This window comes from Mustela erminea, chromosome 2 (genome assembly GCF_009829155.1).
Source record: "Mustela erminea isolate mMusErm1 chromosome 2, mMusErm1.Pri, whole genome shotgun sequence".
NCBI classification, from domain to species: domain Eukaryota; kingdom Metazoa; phylum Chordata; class Mammalia; order Carnivora; family Mustelidae; genus Mustela; species Mustela erminea.
In genome coordinates, this window is record NC_045615.1 from 19,635,348 (window position 1) to 19,652,661 (window position 17,314).

General features: G+C 44.6%; 1 protein-coding gene across 11 annotated transcripts in view; it reads right to left on the bottom strand.

Annotated features, from left to right (window-relative positions):
- ZNF827 (zinc finger protein 827) overlaps positions 1-17,314 on the bottom strand; it is a 166,972-nt gene that overhangs the window by 136,152 nt on the left and 13,506 nt on the right. The gene's annotated exons all lie outside the window — the stretch shown is intronic.

Sequence of the window (17,314 nt, forward strand, 5' to 3'; positions counted from 1 at the left end):
TTCCCCTCCCCCCCGCAAGAACCACAAGAAAGACAGCAACAACCTTACTAGAATGTCAGGTGCTGAGTCAGACAGTCTTGGCATTCGCCTGAAAGAAGGTAAAATACTAAACAGGCAAAGGTAAAAACACACCCACCTACGAAACATATTCATCTTTCTATAATTACAGCAGACAAGTTGAAATGGAGAGGGAGGGTGGGGAGAAAAATGCATCTGGTAAAAAAGGAACTGCATGGAGAGGCTGCTATTCTCAGTGGTGGGAGAAACGGAGAGAAGTTTGCTCCCTTGTGAAAAAAACACCAGCATGATCCCTTTAGTGTCCCATCACAGTTAGAGAGAGGCAGCCTGGCAGGGTGGGAAAATGTTGTCTGTGAGGTACAAGACAGTGGGAAGCTCGCTTCCCCGCCTTCTGATTCCATGACCTCAGGCAAGTCGCTCAGCTGGTTTGACAGAAGATGCAACTGAATTTTTTTTTTTTTTAAAGTTCACCCAAAAATGTAAATAATACCTGCTGTTATATATTGCAACTTCACCCAGTTGTTAGGAAGTTTAAACCATAAAGCACGTGACTGTGATCTGCAGATGCTCAAGTTCTCTACGAAAATCGGACCTCGTGAGCAAACACCATTCACATTACTGTTTCCTTCAAGTGACGACGTTGCCCATGTCATGCACGTCACTTCTTTGAGAGCCCTGGCTTGCAATTACCAGCATGCCTGCCATCCTGACACAGGCAATGATTAGGAATTTGTTCCCTTACTCTACTAAGAGTCCCTTTTAACGATCTACCCACCACGACCACCCCTCTGACTGCCCCTCAAGCCCTACTCAGTCAGAACTTCCTGTCACGCCAAGAGCACCGGGAGGTCTGTCATTTTTCTACCTTGGCTCAAGACAGTCCTCCTATCAGGCATGTCCTTGTTTTCCCCAGAAAACCAGTCTATTTATCCTTCAACTTCCCACCTCAAAAGTTTCTTCCTTGTGATTCTCTATGAACTCTCAAAATGAATCTCTCCTTCTCATTCGTTCATTCACTTATCCAACCAATAATTGTGAAGTACCTACAGCCTGCCAGGCATTGTTCTAGATCATTCTAGATTGGACCACATTGAACAAAACAAAGATCCAGCCTTCTTGAAGCTCACATCCCAGTGGAAGAAGATAGATGTCACACAAAACTTAAAAACTAGTGAGTCCCAGAGTCAAAGAGTAAGCCAGAGCGTGATGAGTGCTACGGAAAGAGATACGTAGCAGGACAAGGAGGTTTGGGGGTAATGAGGAGGAGGTGAGTTTTGATCTTAAATGAGATGCTCAGACTGGGGCTTTGTGGAGGTAGGGACATCCGAGCAAAGATGGAAGAAGTGAGCAATTGTTCGGGCAGCTGTTCTACCTCTGGGAGAACGTTCCAGGCACAGGGAGCCTCTGTAAAGTCCCTGATGTGGGGTCACGCCGGGTGTGTTCGTGACACAGTAAGGGGGCCAGTGTGGGCTGAGTGGAACGTAAGGGTCAGAGCAGGAGGAGAGGAAGTCAGAGAAATACCATGAGAAAGAAAGAGGGATGGGGGAGAGTGAGGGTGGGTGGGAGTGTGTGGAGAGGCAGCAAGGCCAAGAGACCTGTGCAACGCTGTAAACTGCTGAAAGGTCTTTTGCATCTGGTGAAACTGGGAACCACAGAGGGCTTTGATATGATGTGACTTGCATTTTCAAAGGCCTCTTCTGGCTGCTGTGTGGAAAAGAGGCTGTAGGCCCAAGGGTGGAAGCAGGAAGACCGGCTACGAGGCTGGAACCCAGGGGAAGGAGGACAGTGTGAAGTTCAGCTCAAGGGGACTGCCAGCGGTGAGAAGCAGCCAGACTCTGTGCATCTTCTGAATGCAGAGCCCACATTCCCGTGTTTTGTTTCTATTGATTCTGTATCATTCTAAATTACCTATTATCAGGGCATCTTCTAGAAGGTAAGTGGTGGTGTTCCTCGGAGGCAGATAGGAGCTGTATCACCCGCACATCCCTCCCTGTGGCTAGCACAATGCCTGGACCCAGGAGAGTTCAATGAACGTTCAGGGACTGAGCCCAAACTCCGCATTGTGCCAAGTTTTGCTCTATAACATGCTGTTTCTTTTCTGAACAGAAGTAGCTAGAACTAGTAATGCATGAGCTACAAGCTAATACATTGATCTTCCCATGCTATTTAGAGAAGACATGTCACAAATGACAAATTCTCTTTCCCTAAGCTAAAGTTCTGCAACTCCTTCCTGAGATTCTTTATTAAATTATCAAGAAAATGTAAAATATCAAATGGAATTTGCTGGAAAAAGGCAGATAAAATTGAATTTTCTCTGTTAAAAACAGTCTGGTTCCTTGTGATTTGCCACATTTCCTTCTTCCCACTCGATTTCAACATTTTTCATCTTTGCTCCAACCGGCAGGACCCTGAACTACTCGTCTCCCAGTGGCTTCCCGAAGAGATGCTTTTTACCAAACACCAAGCAGTCAACATCAATTTCAACAATAGGGCTAATTTCAAGTTCCTTTGGCAAACCACCTTTCCTGATTTCAGTTTAAATATCCCATCCTTCAGAAAAATCACATGGGAACTGTCTTGTAAATAGTAAGAAAAGTAAAGGATTTAAAAATCACTACACTAAGAACAGGTGACTATCTCCTCCAAGAGTCTCTTTCTCTGATCTTTATTGACACTCGCTCAAAGAACATAGGAAAATAAATGATTCAAAAGTAAATAGTTCTGGGGGCGCCTGGGTGGCTCAGTGGGTTGAGCCGCTGCCTTCGGTTCAGGTCATGATCTCAGGGTCCTGGGATCGAGTCCCGCATCGGGCTCTCTGCTCAGCGGGGAGCCTGCTTCCCTCTTTCTCTCTCTCTCTCTCTCTGCCTGCCTCTCCGTCTACTTGTGATTTCTCTCTGTCAAATAAATAAATAAAATCTTTAAAAAAAAAAAAAAAAGTAAATAGTTCTGGGTTATAGTTTTGTCATACGAGAGTAGCTCCAGAGAGTCAAGACTGGTCTAGAACCAATGTGGTAAGTGCCGGAGAACAAGGTACATAAAGCCAGGGTTTTTAGAACCACAAAAAATCGTAACCACTTGGCCAAGGCTTGTCATTTCACGGAGACTGTTAAATACTCTGAAGGGCTACCTGCTGGGAACAAAGACACATGGCTACCTACTGCTAATACCAGAATCAAGAACCCAAATCTCACAACACCTGGCCAGTGCTTCTCTGCACAGCCTCACTGAGCCATCTGCCAGATGCCCCTGAATAGCAACTTCTAGTGAACTTGGAGCAGCTACTCTCCCAGACCGGTCATGCATCCTTCCACTCTCTGGAAACAGAGGGGACCAAGAGAATCCCCACAGATAAGGACAGTATTCAGCCCTTATCTTGAGATACACCATTAGAGGTCAGTATCCATTATTCCCATACTCTAATCTCTCCATTCCCTCCCTGCAGCTTCTTTGTTGCCCTGGTCAAAAACTGATTCACATGCTTCAAGGATTCAGCACATCAACGGGGCAAAGCCCCAAAGACAAAGCTGAATTTCCTACCCCCGCCACAGCCTCCGTGAGCAAGAACATTCCCCTTCCAAAGGTTCTGAGGTGGTGAGCGCATCAAAAGCTGGAGTCGGCCATTCAGGCTCTAATCCTATCAAACAGTGATAAGGAGATCCCAACCTCTTGGAGGAGACAAACAGCCGATACCTACATTTCTGGCAACGTTCCCAATTCTTTCAAAAACAGAAGCTCCAAACAAGCAAACAAAACATTTCTTTAAACAGACCAGATTCCATCCTCTGAAATACCTGGATATTTCTCAACCATCGAGTCCTCGGTTCTTTGTGGACATGGCCGAGAGACACTCTCTTCTGGGCTGCAAGGAAACTCCGGTCCATTTAAAACTGATAATACTCTATTAATTGCCTTCCTGAAGACGCTGCTACTAAAATTGAAGTTATTCAAGTAATAAATGACCAAATAATGTTAATGCACGGCCTAGGAGGAGCTAGACCAGAAACCCGAAGAGAAACATTTTTGAAATTATTTTGGCATCACCTGAAGTCAAGCAAAAAGTGGGGGAGGTGTTCAGAGAAATGAATGCAAGAGAAGCAGAGACGGGCACAGGTTGCAAACCATCCTAAGAGGCTCAAACACACACACTCTCAGTTCACAAAACAGCAGCAACGAGGCTTTTCTCCCACAAATACGAATTCTCTTCCCCCTGCTGAGCTGCTCTGTATTTCACATCCGATTTCCAGCAGGAGATGTCCTTGAAGGCTGCACTGGTCCAGCTGCAGGGAGCTCCCCTTTGGTGGGGTGGGCAGGAACTTCTCGTACCTTCTAGAGGAAAGATGGTCTCACTGGAGAAGCTCGAAACAAAGCATCCCTGCACTTTGTGGGACACCACACACTTTTGAAACAAGCTGGGCTTGGCTTTTGACTCCCTTTCACCCTTCGAAAAGCCCCTGGGCAGTGAGACAGCTCCATTTTCCTGTCTGTCACAGGCTCAGCATCATGGCCCCTCACAGCTGAGCACCCCACACGCCGCCGGCGGTCCCGGAAACACTTCCTGCGCACACCGACTGTGCAGTTCACAGCTTTCCCTACTAAGGCTCCGGGGGAAGCCTCCAAACGGCCAATGTAAATAACTTCCTTCTAAATACATTATTTTTAACCTCCAGAATAGGAAGCTATTTCCATTGCTAATTTTACAACAACCTATGTCTCTGACAGCCAGGTTCACACTCATTCCTGTCAATTTTACACAACAGTCTGTTTGGGTGTTTTTCACTTTAAATCATAAACTCAAAGAATTAAGAATAGAAATGGTACAATTACGGAACGAAAATATGCTGAATAAATTTTGTTTCCATGTGGTGAATATTTCTCCTTTGGGGAAAACAAAACAAAATTCCACTACCTAACACATTTATTTATAATTCAGTTCTCAAGCAGAAAATCGGTAACTCGATATTCACAACTCCTGCTGCATTTTTTTTTCAGCTCACTTCCTTTTCAGTTTGACAGTTTTTAATCAGATGCATTTAATTGGACAAATACTCAAATCAATCCTCGATCAGAAAGAAGGGGATGAAAAGAGGAGGGAAAATGCAGAAAAGAGGCACCTATTAATTTTCATGCCTTTTGGCTGAAGTTAAAGTAAGTGGAGATGGAAATCTAAAAGCCCCGTTTCTAAATCTACCCTGAACCTATCCCACCAGTTGGTCCATTGCAAATCTAACCAGCAGCGTTTGAAGAGTACAAGGTTTAAATTCTCAGAACTCGCCTGGGATGGCGTTGACTCAGAGTCAGTCCTCTGACAGTCAACACCTTCTAGTGGTAACAGGTGTGTTCACTGGTACCTACCAACTAACCGTCTGGCTCATTTTCATCTAAGAATCTTCCAAGGGCCCTTCCTTTCCAGCCAGCACACATCGATAGCTAAATATCTATATTTAATTTTAAGGTCACGTATCCCTATCGCTATTAATCACTTGGACCTGTAATACCAACCTCAAATCATACAACCAACTTTCCCATGCAATTTTATACAAAAGTGGTGTGTAAAAAAAGTAGTTTGAGGAGCTCTGTATAGAAGCTACGAACAGAGCCAAAGCTAATAACTGACTTAATTCGACAAACATTTCCTGAGCATCTACTCTGTTCAAGGAGCTGTTCTCTGCAACTGGGAACCTCAGGGTATAGCAGGCTCTTGCCCAAAGGCTTGTAATCATCAGGGAGCGAGGGCTGCCCAAGCACCCAAAGCACAAAGCGAGCAAGAGCTGTGGATGCATAAAACAACTCCAATGGTGCTTTGGAAATGGAGCTTGAAGGGATGAAGATGATTTTAGCAGATGACACCAGAAATTCACGTAGGGGACGGCTTGCTCTTCTGAAACCATCAGACAGCAAATAGCCTTGTCACGGACTCAGCTAATATTTGGGTGACATGAGTTAGCGAAACTAACCTCATAGAAAGGTTTTTATATTCTTAATTCTTCACATTTAAGAAACAGACCATCTACTGATTTGTTAAAGGGCAGATTTTTGCCAATTTTCTTATCGTACCCACTCCTTTTGAAATCAGAGCATTTTAGATTATGAATGCCTGAGGTGGGACCACGAGTTGGGTCATTTTTGTATTCCTGCTTGATGCTCTGCCCAGAGGATCAGGGCCGTTGTGGTTGTAGTGACCACTAGCCCTGCATGAAGTGACAGGTGAGACTCTCAGCCCCTGTACCAAACCCAGAGAGGGGCCCAATGGAGCTAGCATCTGGGAGAATGTCAACCTCAGAGCTCGCACGCGCGCTCTCTCTCTCGTCTCTTCTCAGAGGTTAGGCTCCTCCTCTGAGGCCACCTTCCCCTGGAGGCCGAAAACCTGGCTGCACAGGTTCTGGGTTTTCACTTTTAATCACCTACCACCTAGAGAAGGGTCCTTCCCCTCGGGTGAGCCCGCTGGAGGTCAGGTTCCGCTCTCTGGACTTAACACGGAAGCCAGAAGGAGGCTTCTACAATTGGCTTAACGTGAGTGACAGAAGAAAAAGGAGGGAAGAGGCACCAGGAAGACAAGAATGGTGACCTCTGTAATGTTTAATAAAGGTCTGGCACGCTGCACATCAGGCTGTTCTGAACCAATCTGATGATCTGAAGCAGAAAACATACCCTCATTTAGGCTGGTCTTAACCTGCCAATTTTTACACTGTCCCTTTGAAGCCTGAAAGTTTTAGCACGTCCCCCACACTAAGAGACCTCTCAAAGGTTCGGGGGTCCAAGACCATGGTATTAAAACACATGGGTGGGCAACTGGCCCTTGGGCCAGAACCTCAGGGATCACAGTTAGCAAAATACTGCAATGCCCAGGGTACCCAACCGCTGCCAGCAATGCCAAGAGGAAAAGTTAAGAACAGCTAGTTACTTAAAACTGCCAGGGTAGAGAAGACAACCAGACTCCTGTCACCAGTGCAGCTGGGGAAAAGGGGCCATGAGGGCACAAGGAAAATGGGAGGAAGTCTGGAGAGGGTAAGAGCCCACAGACTGAGAGAGCACCAAGAGGCCCCCTGGGTCAAGCCGCACATCTTGCACACAGCAGTATTTTCCAAGTATTGTTGTAAATGTCCACGAGTGAAACAAAGGTAACACAAATGAACACATCACTCCTTATCTTCAAAGGGAGGTGCCAACAGTATCTGAGTGGGTTTCAGTATCCTTATATAAAGTTGCCAGATCTTCCAGTGACCCAGGAGCTACCCAACCTCCTCCATCAAAGTGCCCATCTCTGGGGACACCCGGGTGGCTCAGTAGGTTAAGCATCTGCCTTTGGCTCAGGTCATGATCCCAGCGTCCTGGGATCAAGTCCAGCATCGGGCTCTCTGCTCAGTGGGGAGCCTCCTTCTCCCTCTGCCTCCCCCTGCTTGTGTTCTCTCTCTCTCTCTCTCTCTCTCTCTCTGGCAAATAAATACATAAAATCTTTAAAAAACAAAGAAAAAAAAAAAAAAAACCCTGCCCATCTCAACACAAACGGCAACTCCTCTATCCCCATGATTGCTTTGAACAAAAACCCCGCAGCCTGCCTTGACTCTTCCCTTTCTCTTACACCCGTCATCAAATTCATTTGCAGATTCTGTCGGTTCTACTTTCCGTATACATCCCCAGTCTTGCCACTTCTCAGCATGTCTACGGTTCCCACCCTGACGTACAGCACTGCCGTCCCTCACCGGGCCTATGGCAGTATCCTTCCAGCCAGCCTCCTTACTTCCGGTTCTTGCCCCACTCTGCTCAGCCAGCAGCCGCAGGAAGCTTTTAGAAATCTATATCACACCTCATCTCCTACTGCTCTGCCTTGCTAATAAATAATAAATAAATAGCAAATTTCCCCCAATTAGCCACAGGGCTGACTCCTTTCGTTCCTCGGGTCTCCCGTCCAACATCACTGTTTATTAGAATAAAAGCTCAACGAGACAGCAGGCTTCATTCTGTTCGCTGCCGTGTGCTCATCACTTAGAATGGTACGGAGCACGGAGTAGGTGCTCAGTTAACTCTTTGTCAAACGTATGAATGAGGAGGAAGAATGTGCTTAACAGTCAGAAAGGCAGCACTTGTCAGTACTGAAAATGAGAACGGTTGTCAAAATTACAAGTGATAATCCTATTTTTCTCATGTGAGTCAAACATGAAATAGGGAAAAGAGTATGTTTTGCAAACTTTTGCACCAGTCTCCCTAGCGGCCAAGAACACAGAACAACCGCCCAGGGAAATGATGAAGCTGAAGTCCCCTCCAGGAGACCCCAAATTTCTTTCGACTCTTGGCTCAGCATTTCAAGTGAATCCCGTATTCTGCTCTATACTGTGGCTGTGCTTGTTCTTACTAAATACTACAGCGGTGTAGCTCACAAGCCTCCAAGGAAAATTTCTTCTCTGCAGGGATGCACCACGTCTCTCTGGATTCCCACCCACTCTGGAGAAACACACACCCTATGTGGGGAAGCAAGGATCTATGAGAAGTATCTAGCCCAGTGTCAAGAGCTCAGTAAAGGGTGGCTATCCTTGTTACTATCATCACTATCAGAAAACAGAGAGTACTAGTCCTCTTGCCCCCACGTCAGAAAGAAAAGCTAAATCACAGAGGGTAACTTCCCCAGACTGCACCATGGACCTGTAAGAGACTAAGAACTCTATCTGATAAATTTGGATTTTGTGTCTGTCTGAATTAGAGATGGAAAAGCCTTGGAGATTTAGTCCATATGGCTAGTCTCTAGGCAGAGGTCTAGAAAGGCCAGTGATTAGCCCATGGTCCCCTACAGCTGATTTACCAACACAGACAGGACTTGAGCTCAGATGTCTCACTCCAAAGGCCAGTACTTCTACTACTAAATCATGGTGCAATCGTCATGAAGGGAACAAGAGAATTCTAGAACCAGCCTTGGAACACAGGAGCCTCCCAACAAACATTTGTTGAATGAATGAACAACCATGCATCAAACACTACAAATATACAGGGTGCTTTAGCAGATGCCTGATTATTTGTCAGCAAATGTGAGCCTTACGTGATTTTATGTGGTAGACCACAGTCTCTTCATTCTACAGACCAGGAAAACAAGATTCCACAGGTTAATGGCTTACCTAACATACACACCTAATGAGTGACAAAGCGAGGTTCAAACCCAAATCTTCAGGAAATCTAAGAGAACGAGTAGCTTGACAAACAAGTAATTATCCAGGTAACCAAAAAGTACCCCGGGAACTTCAAGTAATCAACATTTTAAATTTTATTTTGCTGGGATTTCAAAATACATACGCCCTCAGAGATGAGTCCCTTCCTTCTAAACATGTGACTGTCTGGCATCGTTGTGGTAACAACCACCTGGCTTACTAACACTGTGTGGAAACTACGGATGAAACCTCGTGTCAAGCCTTGAATTGTGGCCCTGCGAAAAGCCGGTGAAGTCCAACCACCAGGACCTGGGACTGTGACCTTCTTTGGGAAGATGGCCTTTGCCGATGATCAAGTTAAGATGAGGTCATTAGAGTAGGCTAATCTCCTAAGACTGGTGTCCTTACAAAAAGGGGAAACGTGGACACAGAGACAGACATGCGCGCAGTGAAGACTGGAGGGACATTGTCACCGCCAAGGAAGAGAGAGGCCTGGAACAGACCCTTCCTGTGTCCTCCCTGTGTCTCTGTCAGCACCTTGACCTTGGACTTCTAGCCTCTAGCACCGTGAGACAATAAATTTCCGTAGCCACCCAGTTCATGATACCTCGTTAAGGCAGCCGCGGAAACTAACATACACGTAGGCCTGAGACTTTTTTTTTTTTTCTGGATTTGCTCACCTCCGGATTTTAAACTATGGCCTTGGTTAGTGCTGTAGCTTTTGTCCAAGCTGGCTATTACTGCACAAAACGGACCGCCCTGCTGCTCGGTGTGAAGTCCTCTGAGGTTGCAGGGACCGTGAGCAGATAGTTGGATGATTTTTACCTACCTCTAGATTTTAACCAAATTTTGTGCAAATGAAAGATTTTGAGAACGAACGGCATTAGGTAAGAGAAGGCATCTATTACTAGAGCAACTTCAAAATCTCCAGACCAAGAAATATACTCATCACCATGTACGTTGTGGCAAATTAGGAAGAAAGGGACAGTTCAAAATACGGCACGAATCCACTGCCGAAAGGTCAAAGCAGAGACCAAAACACTACTGGTCAGCCCACGGACTGATTCCGTTGCTCCTTCACCCTTCCACGCGCCTCCGTGTTACAAAAAACATACAGAATCTGTCCCCTCAAGCCATCAGAAGTAAATTTACTATGGCTACCATTGCCTGATCAGAAAAATTGTCTGTTAAGGCTGATAAATCAGTCGATTATCTGCTTCCTTGACTTTTATATCCTCTTGTATAAATGTTTTCATCCCAACATTACCAATACCTGTTATAAGATGAACAATATATTACCAAACTACTGAAATCACCAGGAAATTCTTAATAGATCAAAAAAGAACATTACTACAAAAAAAAAAAGCCCTAATAACATAATAATGCGCTCTGTCGTCTCTGAACAGCACTCTATAGAGAGATAAATGGCTACTTATTGAAATCTCAGCTTATACATAAAATGATACATTTCTTCGAGGGCACATTTGCCAAGCTTTGACATCACGTACCTTGTAATGAAACAGATTATGCTCATAATCATTCTGCCTGCCAAAGGAAAAGTTCACACAGTAAGTCCTTTATTTACTAAAAATGTATGTCTACACTGGGAGAAAATGGGCCTTTGGGGAAGAGAGATTTACCAAAGGAGAGGAGATGGAATTGCTTTTTATTTAGTCTTTAAATACGTACAAAACAAAAACTGCAGAGAAAGCAGCTCCCAAGCTCTCCCCCACCCCTATAATCACAAAAGGATATTGGTGTAATGAATTGGGAGAGATCTTCCTTTCTTTCTTTCTTTCTTTTTAATTAACCACGAGAATCCATGACATTGATTACAAGGACAACCCTAACTCAAAGTTAACTCTAAACACTGACTTAGGCCAACAATTTTAACCTTTACTCTGACCAGGCTTCGTGCCATGGCGGCTGTCAAGTGGTCAAATGTATTCTTAACTGTTGTCTCCTGTTACTCCCCCTGCCCACCTTCTGGCACACACGCACAAGAAGTGAACGATGGAGGGTCAAAGATAATGAAAACAACAAATATCACAAACAACCAACAAACTAGGGCAATTCCAAGGGTCCCCTGCCGCTAGATGACCCTCACCTCAACAACTGGGGGTCCTATGGCTTTACCCACTTAATTCTCTTTGAAGACTCCCAGGGGTGAGAGCTTTCCACAGGCATGTCCACTTGGGGTTTCACCAAGAAATCTTCCCTAGATCTTTTACTCGAAAGACCTGGCTTTCATTTTCAACGGCTTTCTAGCCATCTATCCCCATGAGTGATGTTCCACAAGAGAAAACATCCATTCCACTTTCCAACAAAGCTCAGATGCTTCCGGGAAATGCATCAAGTGATAAAGATGAGGATGGGAAATGTGCTCTACAGATCCCTGCTTCAAAAGGAACATTACATCAAAAACTAATGATGTAGTGAATGTTGGCTCACTGAATTTAAATTTAAAAAATTTAAAAATAACAAAAAATTAAGAAACAAACAAACAAACAGAGACTCAACTCCAAGGTAGAGGTTCAAGACTATAAAAATCCCTCTGACAGGCATAGGTATGGCCCCAAAGTGACCAGGAGGGGTTCGTATCACTCATACTCCTGTTCCTCTTCTTCTGAACCTTTTGGGCGGAGTCCTATAAAATGCCTTAATTTTGTATTTAAATGTGAACATCACTTTTTTTTCATTTTCTAGAACTTTCAACTATAGGCAGCCCTTAGGCTGCAGTATTTCCTGTGTACTTGAACTCAGTTACTAGTCTCTCCTCCATCAAAACCCGGTATTTGAAAAGAAGGATGAACATGTGTTGGACAATTTAAAGAAGTCTATTTGAGGAATACAAGTTTGAAAAGCGTTTTGATATAAATATGCTCAATTAATCAGGCTTTGTTTTTAAATTTACATGTTTTGACGTTACTTAGAGAAAGCCAAATTCTTTTGGTATTTCCACATTAATGTCAGCAGCAGTGAATCCAATAAAGCAGGGTCGGCAATCTTCTTCTGTGAACGGACAGACCACAAATATTTTAGGCTTTATAAAAGGACGTATACGTTCTAGGTCCCATAGTCTTTGTTTCTCGTTGTTGCCGTTGCTTTTTTGTCTTAACGATTGTTTAAAAAATATAAGAACCATTTTCTTAGCTCAGAGGGCCGCACAAAAACAGGTCAGAGTCTGCTGCCCCACAACTCGAAAGAAGAGGTACGTTGCTTTTTCTTTATAATAAAAGCAGAACAGTGTTGAAAACAATATTGGACCTTCAGATACATGGCGACAAGCTTCATCATCATCATCTTAATCCAACCACCTCCGTGAATCACGAAGCACCTCTGTGCCTCAGTTTCTTCAGATTACAACGAGAGGTAAGAACAGATCAGTGATGTCTAAACCATACCGTCAAGGAGGCGAGAACTCCAGGGAAGGACACAGGACCACGGACCCACCCCATCTCCCACCTTAGCACACATCTAAGCAGCACAACCTGGCTATGCTCTTGTCTCTAGACTGGAGCTCCCCTTAAAGACAAGGGTTCCACTATTTTTTTTAAGTTTTGAAAAATACCATATTAAATGATCTCAGGAATCCTCCTGCTGTGAACCGTCTATGAATCCATTATTGGATAATCAGTCCTTTTCAAGTCATTTTACAGGGAAGTGGCAGGTGGACAGGAAATTACTTAAAGTCCTATGTTGAGGTATTTAAAGGAAGAGAAATCAGAACAAGAGAGCTTCTTCTAAGAGGCCACCTGTATTCATTTAGATTGGTGGGAATCCACCAGACAGCCCTACCAGAGGGTTCCCAAGTCCCGCAGATGAGGGCTCCGGGAAAAGCAGAATGGTTTAGCAGCAGAAAGAGCTGGGACTTCAGACTTGGGACCTGGATTCCCGTCTGAATTTGGAACTTGCCGGCTATATAACTCCTCATGTTTAATAAACAAAAACCAAAGAGCTCACTAAACACTAACCCGCAGAGCAGGCGTTAGGAATATGGCGATGAACCAGATAGATGCAGAACGTTCTGCCTTCCATCACTGCATCCCTCATCTGTAAAGCGGGGTTATAACACCTACTCCTTCTCCTGTACCTCATGGTCCTGCAGAGATGGCAAAGCATTTGTAAACTGCAAAGCAGAGACAACATTAAACTAGCAAACTAGAGACTCTCTTCCTTTTAAGTACATAAAATAAATGCCAACTTCAAGAATTCATCAAATGAATAAAATAAGACCACAATAGGTTTTGCAGAGCAAAACACTTCTAGGGGCACCTGGGTGGCTCAGTGGGTTAAGCCTCTGCCTTCGGCTCAGGTCATGATTTCAAGGTCCTGGGATCGAGCCCCACATCAGGCTCTCTGCTCAGCAGGGAGCCTGCTTCCCCCTCTCTCTCTGCCTGCCTCTCTGCCTACTTGTGATCTCTCCCTCTGTGTCAAATAAATAAAAATTTTTTAAAAAATTTCTAGAAGCTGAAGCAACGTGACAAGACAGAAAAGGCACAAGCTTAGACACCAGACATTCCCACTCTGCTTCCTAACAAACCCACCTGACATCCATCCACGGGCCTATTCTCTCCTTTATAGAATAGGATACTAATATCTATTATTTCACAGGCTTATTGCGAAAGTAAATCAGAATTAGGTAAGTAAAGCACCTGGCACAGAGCTGGCACTAGTTGAATAATAGTGTCTGTCCCCTTGCCCTCCCTCCCAACCACCTAGAAATTTCAGATGAGAGAACATTTGATTTTAAATGGTAGGGCTTACCTCAAAATTGTTGATACTGCTCCCCAGCTCTATATCATAATCACCTCAACCAAAGAGGGCAGGAAACTTCTGGTTGTTCTGACCATGGAATCCAGATGTAGAATATGCCCAGTCATCAGGAAAATCTTACAGTCTTGGCACAGTTTGAGGACAGAGAGCGAGCACCAGCCAATAGCTGAGGGGAGACTCTACAGTCTGGAATGTGCCACAGACTTCCAACCACAAAGTTCTCTCTGCACTTCGACTGTGGTATCCCCCTGTGGTGCAGGCCATGGCCTCTGCTCTCCTCGGCAAGTCTCCTCCGGAAGCACATGACTTTCCCGAGGCATCTCTAGGCCACATCCATGTGAATGTCTGTGGCACTGCTCATCACCTCCCACCCGGCCCAGCTCGACAGTTTAGGCAAATCATGCTCTCATTTCTGAGAGACAATGACAACAGGAGAAGTTCTCCAAAGTGCCTTCTACCCCTAAAATGTACCCTTTGACTCTGGGACCCACTCTGAACTTCATTTGTTCAACTCATTCATTCATTCAACAATGTTTATGGGACTCGGCCTATTTCTTCGATCCTGTGACCCATTCTTCCTGTCCTTCCTTCATTCATTTATTCAACAAGATTTGACCACCTACTATATCTCGGGTACTGTTACAGGCAAGAATGTACAAAAATGAATAAGGAAGAGTCCATGCCCTTAGAAAGGTCACGGACAGTCAGGACACAGAGGAAGAAGGAGCTACATTGTGGCATGGGAGGTCTTATGAGGGACCGATGGGAGCCAGTGGAGGGGTTGCCTCATTCTGCCTGGTGGATGGGACGACAGTCGGGGACGAGGGGAAGCAGGGAAGGCTTCCCTTTAAACTGAATGGTAATGGATAAGCAGGTGGTAATCGTGCAAATCTGATGGGTTGAAGACATCCCAGAAACAGAGAAAAGGAATTCCAAAATAAGGAAATAAGGAAATCCAAACACGGAGTTCTGTAAACTAGAGAATTCGGTACGAAAGAAACAAAGGGTATATGGCAGGGCCAAAAAAAAAAAAAAAGGGAGGCTCAGATGATGAAGCACTTTCTATACTCTGCTAAGAAGAGCAAGCTTGACCCTTTGAGGCGATGTCTAAAAGATCCTCAATACATGCATGAGTGTTTTGGAAAGCCCACTGTGGTAGCAGTGTGAACACAGGGCTACATAGAGGCCAGGGGACAGGGAAGGGGACAGGACACTGAGGCAAAAAGAAGATAAAAAAGAATATGAATCCTTAAAAAAAAAAATTTTTTTTTAAATTAAAATTTAAAAAATTTTTTTAAAAAATATGAAGAATAACAAGAGAATATGAATCCTTACAGGAGAAAATAGGAGTGTAAACTACAGCAGTGGCATGGAGCAGGCATGAAGGATTCCAGAAATACACCAACAGGAGAGTCAACAGTCTGGGTGATGGGCTTGATGCAGGAGGAAAGGCAGAGCACGGCACCAAGGATCCCACTCAGCTCTCTCTGTCTTGGGTGAGTGGGTTAATGGTTGGTGAGGGCAGCAGCCCAGAGAGAGAGAACACTAGAAGCCCAGAAATACTCCCAGTTGCCCAGGCCCCTAACCCATGGCCGTCTGCCGGAGGCAGCCACGCCCTCTCCACAGTAAGGCACCCTAACCCGAGGCACCCAGTGGAGTGCTCTCCTTCCCTAACAGGGACACCAGGAAGTCACAGGGTAAGCATCAAGCGTCTTCACAGATCTGTGATGTTAGATATATGCCTGTGTGAGGAAGAAAAATACTAACAGCTAAGTTTATTTAAAACATTACTTTTATTTCAGAACAAATAGATCTATACTACAACAAAATACATATTTTCATTCCCATTTGCAGACAGAACAAGAGACTTCAAAGAAATCCCATAGACGCTGAGAAGACGTGTGAGCAAAGGGTTCCCTGTCTTCCGGGCTCTCTGTCTTTTGGGTTCTGCATTAGAACATTACCAACTAAAGCTGAAGAAAGACAAACACCAAGACTTGCATTTCCATTCCTATGGAGACAGCTTAGATAGTGGTTCTGGAAGTGTGGTCTGCAAATCCCTACTGGGATTTGAAGTATCCTCAAGACCAGAACTGTTTTCATAATAATTTATGAAAATTTGCCCGTCTTCACTCTATCGACATTTGTAATGATGATACAAAAGCAACGACGGGTAAAATGCTGGCACCTTAGCTTGAATCAAAACATCCTAGCATCACTGTGCTCCTCACTGCCACAAACTCAGTAAAACACATGCACACCACCTCCCCAAAGTAAGCAAACCTGTCTGTTTGATGAGGCAGCGATTAAAAACTATTAATTTTATTAAAGACTGACGCCCAGGGTACCTGCGTGGCTCAGTTGGTTAAGTGTCGTCCCAGGACCCTCATCAGGCTCTTTGCACAGCAGGGAGCCTCCTTCTCCCTTGACCTCTGCCTGCTGCTCCGCCTAATTGTGCCCTCTCTGTTTCTGTCAAGTAAATAAAATCTTTTTAAAAATTGTGTTTAAAAATAAATAAATAAAGGCTGACCCTGAGTAAACATCTTTTTCATATGATATGTAATGAAAAGTGTCCATGAAGCACTTCTACCATTACTGACGTGTGATGGCTATCTCAAGGAAAAGTAAACCCGGGCTTCAGTCGGGAGCTGAACCAGCCACTCTTTTCAGGGAACATCTCTTCTAATGAAAGAACAACGGCTCAACTAGGGTCACTCAAATTTGGGTATCTCTCTCTCGGAAATGTGGCACACTCTCGCTTGGAAACAAACGAAGTTAAGGCTGACGCTTTAAGAAAAGATGGACAGTATTGGTAGCCACTGATAAAATTCAAGCTTGCAAGCATGGATTAGAATTTTGGAAGACCCACATCCTACACCTTGAACTTGACAGTCCCTCCAGACAAAGTGATTTGCTGGGCAAGGGCACAGCAGCACTGTTCCTCACAGCAAGAAGGAGACACGAACCATACGTCCATTGTGGTGTGCTTCATCAGTGTCTTATCGAGAGCAGGGACAGGGACACCAGCTATGAGCATCAGTGTGGCTAAAACTCACCAAGATAACCGTTGAGTGAAAAACCAAGGTGCAGAATGCGTGCCGTGTGCTACCATTTTTACAAATCCCAAAGACAAGCTAACCCAAATAGGGTAACAGAAGATTTCTGAGAAACAGAAGATTTAGGGTAATGGGAACAGGCAGCAGGAGAAGAGTACCTTAGAAGTTTGATAGTGTTGAAATGTGTTAGATTGGGCAGTCGGTTTACAGATGTCCCTTTTATCATTACCTTCATTACCTTTGTATAAATGTTAGCTGTGTTATTTTTTGGAAATAGCACCTACTTTATGACCTTCAAAGGGAGGCACGCATTAGAGCTCTGCTTGCCAG